The sequence below is a fragment of the Orycteropus afer genome, unplaced genomic scaffold (genome assembly GCF_000298275.1).
Source record: "Orycteropus afer afer isolate SDZICR_OR568_19922 unplaced genomic scaffold, OryAfe1.0 scaffold00485, whole genome shotgun sequence".
Lineage (NCBI taxonomy): Eukaryota > Metazoa > Chordata > Mammalia > Tubulidentata > Orycteropodidae > Orycteropus > Orycteropus afer.
The window spans coordinates 1,975,063-1,980,835 of NW_006922072.1; positions in this window are offsets into that span (position 1 = coordinate 1,975,063).

Here is a 5,773-nt window from a genome sequence, read left to right on the forward strand (position 1 = left end):
AAAAAAAAATACATTATGACTAAGTGGGGCTCATATCGGGTATGCAGGGATGGTTCAACATTAGAAAAACAAACAATGTCATCCACCAAGTAAATAAAACAAAGGAGAAGAACCACATGATCATATCAATTGATTCAGAAAAGGCATTTGATAAAATCCATCACCCATTCCAGATAAAAACTCTCAGCAAAATAGGAATAGAAGGGACATAACAAATAAATAAATGCCTCAACATAATAAAGGGCATTTATGCAAAACCAACAGCCAACATTATTCTCAATGGAAAGAGACTGAAACCATTTGCCTAGCGATAAGAAATCAGACAAGGATGCCCTCTATCACCACTTCTATTCAACATTGTACTGGAAGTCCTAGCCAGGGACATAAGGCAAGAAAGGAAAATCAAAGGCATCTGATTTGGTCAGGAAGAAGTAAAACTATCACTATTTCCTCATGATGTGATCCTGTACATAGAAAACCCAAGAGATTGTCAAGGATAGTCTAGTGGCAGGATACAAGATCAACATTCAAAAATCAGTTGGATTTTTCTACACCAGCAAAGAGATTGCTGAAAAAGAAATAAGGGAATCAATACCATTTACAACAGCTACCAAAAAAAAATAAAATATTTGGGAATAAATCATATCAAGGACACAAAAGACTTGTAGAAAGAAAATTACAAAAGACTTTTTCAGGAAACCATAAGATATCTACATAAATGGAAGGACATAAAATACTCCTCGATAGGAAGATTGAACATTGTGAAAAATGTCAATTCTACCCATACCAATCTGTACACTCAATGCAATCCCAATCCAGATCCTATCAATATTCTTTAAGAATATGGAGGAACCAATCACTAACTTTATATGGAAAGGAAAGAGACCTCAGATAAGCACAGCACTATTGAAGAAGAAGAACAAAGTAGGAGTTCTCACGCTCCCAGATCTCAAAACTTACTATACAGCCACAGTAATCAAAACTCCCTGGGATTGGTACAGAGCACTTCACAACAACAGATACATAGACCAATGGAATAGAATTGACAACCCAGAAATAGATCCATCCACCTATGATCACCTGATCTTTGACAAAGTGCCAAAATCCATTAAATGGGGAAGAGATTGTTTAACAAATGGTGCTGGCAAAACTGGGTATCCATCTGCAGAAAAATTAAAGAAGATCTGTACCTCACACCATACACAAAAACTAACTCAGGTGGATCAAAGAGTTAAATGTGAAATCTAAAACTATAAAGTTCCTCAAGGAAAAACTAGGGGCAAATTTAGGGGCCCTAATATGTGGCCTTTTCGTTAGCAGTCAAGTGCCTTAGCCACTGTGCTACTAGAGCTCCCCACCAGCCACTCCTCGAAAGGAAGATGGGGTAATCTACTTCTGCAGTGATACTGCTTCAGAAATCCAAAGAGGGGTCACTATGAGTCAGGTCCGACTCAATGGCACATAACAACAACAATAACAACAACAATATGTGGCCTAAATAGACTATCAAGCATAACTCAAAATGCACAAACAGCAGAAGATAAAGTAGATGAATGAGACATTCTAGAAATTAAGTTTTTATGTACTTCAAAAGAGAACCTACAGATTGGGAAAAAATATTTGGCATTGACATATCTGACAAAGAATTTATCTCTAAAATTTATAGAAAACTTCAACACCTCAACAACAAAAAGACAAATAATCCAATTAAAAAATGGGCAGAAGACATGAATAGACACCTCACCAAAGACGATATTCAGGAGGCCAACAAACACATGATGAAATGTTCATGATCATTAGCCATGAGAGAGATGCAAATCAAAACAACGAGATACCATCATACCCCAGCACTAGTAGCAAAGTTCAAAAAGACAGAATGTAACAAATGCTGGCGAGGATGTGGAGAGATTGGGACTCTCATACACTGCTGGTGGGACTGTCAAATGATACAACCACTGTGGAAAGCAGCATGGCAATTTCTTAGAAGGCTGGAATTAGAAGTACCATTTGACCCAGCAATTCCATTACTAAGTATATATTCTAAAGAAGTGAGAGCCATGACAAGAACAGATAAATGCACACCATGTTCACTGCAGCACTATTTACAATAGCAAAAAGATGGAAACAACCTAGGTGTCCATCAACAGAAGAATGGATAACCAAACTATGGTACATACACACAATGGAATACTATGCAACCATAAAGAATAACATAGAATCTGCAAAATATGACATAACATGGATGAACTTGGAGGACATTATGCTGAGTGAAATAAGTCAATCACAGAAGGACAAATATTGTATTAGTCTGTTATTGTAAAAAGCAAGAAAAAGTTTATATATGGAAGGAAATTTTCTTTGTTGGTTACCAAGGGTGGGAGGAGAGGGGAGGGAACATTGCTAGATAGGTAGAGACAGGTATTGATTTGGGTGAAGAGAAGGGCAATGTACCAAATGTGAGTGATCAAGACAGTGGCATTGAGGACCGAGAAAGACATAGAGAGGTGTATGGGAGGTACAGACAACAAAGATGAACACTTTTGTACATACAGTACTGCATTGTCAGTGATGGCAAACATTGATCTATGGTGGATAGATGGGTGGACAGGCTTAACAATTAGGTATGTCTATGCAGAGAGAAGTGTGCCCAGGACCATATATAGGGTTGGCAGACAATGTTTCTACAAGTGTATTTTTATGTTCTGTAAGAATTTCCAGGTATATAGTAAGCTGGCAAGGGATAAGGTTGTAGTCACTTCTTGGCCACATCCAGCTACCCAGAGGGAGTGAGCAGTTGGACCTGTGGGCTTGGGACCATGGTTGCAGGGGACATCGAGCTCAAATAGGCACACCATACTACACAAAAAACATAGTTCCACATCCTACTTTGGCGAGTAGCGACTGGGATCTTAAAAGCTTGCAATCAGCCATCTAGATGCAACAAAGGGTCTGTCCTCATCCTGAGCAAAGAAGAATGAAGAAAACCAAAGACACATGGAAACAATTAGTCCAAGGGACTGGTACACCATGCAATCCTCAAACTATAGGACCATGAGAGCAGAAGAACTAGATGGTGCTTGGCTACCACTGTCAACCACTAGGGGGGGAATCTCTGTAGGAGATCCTGGATAGAGTGGGAGAACAATGTGGAACAAAACTCAAAATCATAAAAGAAAAAAAGGGACCAGGTTTGCTGGTCTGATAGAGTCTGGTGGAACCCCTGAGACTATGGCCTCCTAGCTGCCTTTCAGATCTGGAATTGAACCCACTCCTGCAGCTTCCAGCCAAACAAAAGACAGGCATAGGAGCTGAACATTTACATTAGGTAGACACACTACTTGGAAAGATCAATCATGGGAGAATAATAGGGCTGTGTATGCAAAGGGAGACAGCTCGGGGGCAGGAGTGCATGGGAGGGAAGGACACAGGGAAGAGGTAACTATGGGGAGGAAGTGGGAGGGGTGCTGTTGCATTGTGGGAAAGTGCAGTCAATGTCATGAGACAGTGTATGTGAGTTGCTGTATGGAAAATGAATTTGCTTTGTAAACTTTCATCCAAATCACAATAAAAATTGAAAAGAAAATTATGGAAGACAGCTACCTGGCCAACTGACTGGAACAGTTCCATATTTGAACCCATTCCAAAGAAAGGAGATCCCACACTATGTTGAAATTATCTAACAATATCATTAATATCACATGCAAGTAAAATCTTGTTGGAGATAATTAAAAAAGAGTTGCAGCAGTGTATTGACAGGGAACTTCCTGAAATGCAAGCTGGATTCAGAAGAGGATGTGGAACGAAGGATAGCATTGTTGATGTCTGATGGATCTTGGTTAAAAGTAAAGAATACCAGAAAGATATTTACCTGTGTTTTATTGACTATGCAAAAGCATTCAATTGTGTGGATCCTAACAAATTATGGATAACATTGAGAAGAATGGGAATTCCAGAACACTTAATTGTACTCATGAGGAACCTGTACGTAGGCCAGGAGGCTGTTGTTCAAGCAGAACAAGGGGATACTACATTGGCTTAAAATCAGGAAGGGTGTGTGTCAGGGTTGTATCCTTTCACCATACTTATTTAATCTGTATGCTGAGCAAATAATCCAACAAGCTGAACTATATGAAGAGGAACATGGCATCAGGATTAGAGGAAGAGTCATTAACAACCTGTGATATGCAGATGACACAACTTTGCTTGCTGAAAGTGAAGATGACTTTAAGCACTTACTGATCAATATTAAAGACTATAATCTGCAGTATTTCACTTCAACACAAAGAAAAGGGAAATCCTCAAACTGGGCCAATTAGCAGCATCACGATAAATGGAGAAAAGATTGAAGTTGTCAAAGATTTCATATTGCTTGGTTCCACAATCAACACCAATGGAAGCAGCAGTCAAGAGATCAGGTGATGCATTGCATTGGGCAAATATGCTGCAAAAGACCTCTTTAAAGTGCTGATGACCAAAGATGTCTCTCTGAAGGCTAAGGTGCGCCAACCCAAGCCATGGTGTTTTCAATCACTTCATATGCATGTAAGAGCTGAACAATGAAAAAGGAAGACTGAAGAAAAATTGATGCTTTTGAGTTGTGTTGGTGAAGAATATTGAAAGTACCATGGACTTTCCACAAGAACTAACAGGTTTCTCCTGGAGGAAGTACAGCCAGAATGCTCCTTGGAAGTGAAAATGGCCAGACTTTATCTCACCTATTTTGGTTATGCTGTCAGAAGGGACCATTGCCTAGAGAAGGACGTCATGGTTGGTAAAGTGGAAGGTCAGCAGAAAAGGGGAAGATCCTCAGTAAGAAGGATTGATGTAGTGGCTGCAACAACAGGCTCGGGTATAGCAAGCATTGTGAGTCTGGTGCAGGACTGGGCAGTGTTTCGTTCTGTTGTACATAGGGTCACTATGATTCAGAGCTGACTCGACCACATCTAACAACAACAACAACAAGTGAGACTTTAGAAATATCAATTCACAACTTACCCATGTTTTAATTGTTCTTTTCTGTCTCTTTCTTCTGCTCAATTCTGTGAAATGGAATATTTTTTCCATTCTATCTCATTGCTCCTTAGAAGCAAGAATGGCCAGACTTTGTCTCTCATAATTTGGTTATGTTATCAGGAGGGACCAGTCTCTGGAGAAGGATATCATGGTTGATAAAGTAGAGGGTCAGCAAAAAAGAGGAAGACCCTCAATGAGATGGACTGACACTGTGGCTACAACAACAGACTCAAGCATCACATTGTGAAGATGGCACAGGACTGAGCAGTATTTCATTCTGTTGTACACAGGGTCAGTATAAGTAGGCTCCAACTTGATGGCACCTAACAAGAAAACAATCTCATTGTGCACCATGAGATTCTCAAACTGCAGTTATGGATTGAATTGTGTCCCCTCAAAATATGTGTTGTAAATCCTAACCCCTATATCTGTCGTTTAGGAGCTCTGGTGGATCCGACCATTAATGCCTAAAATGAATGATTAAAAGAATTTGGATGTGAATCATCTCACAATGTGGATGAGCCTGGAGGACATTATGATGAGTGAAATAAGTCAATTGCAGAAGGACAAATACTGTATGAGCCCATTACTGTAAAAAGACAAATAAGGATTTGCTTGAGAAAAGGAATTCACTTTGTAGATTACCGGGGTAGGGAGGGAAGGGGAGGGATTAATTTTGGGCTAGTTGGGGGCCACACGCTTATGTGGGTAAGGGGAGGGATGGTATAGAAAGAGTCCAGGACCACCATGATAGCATTAG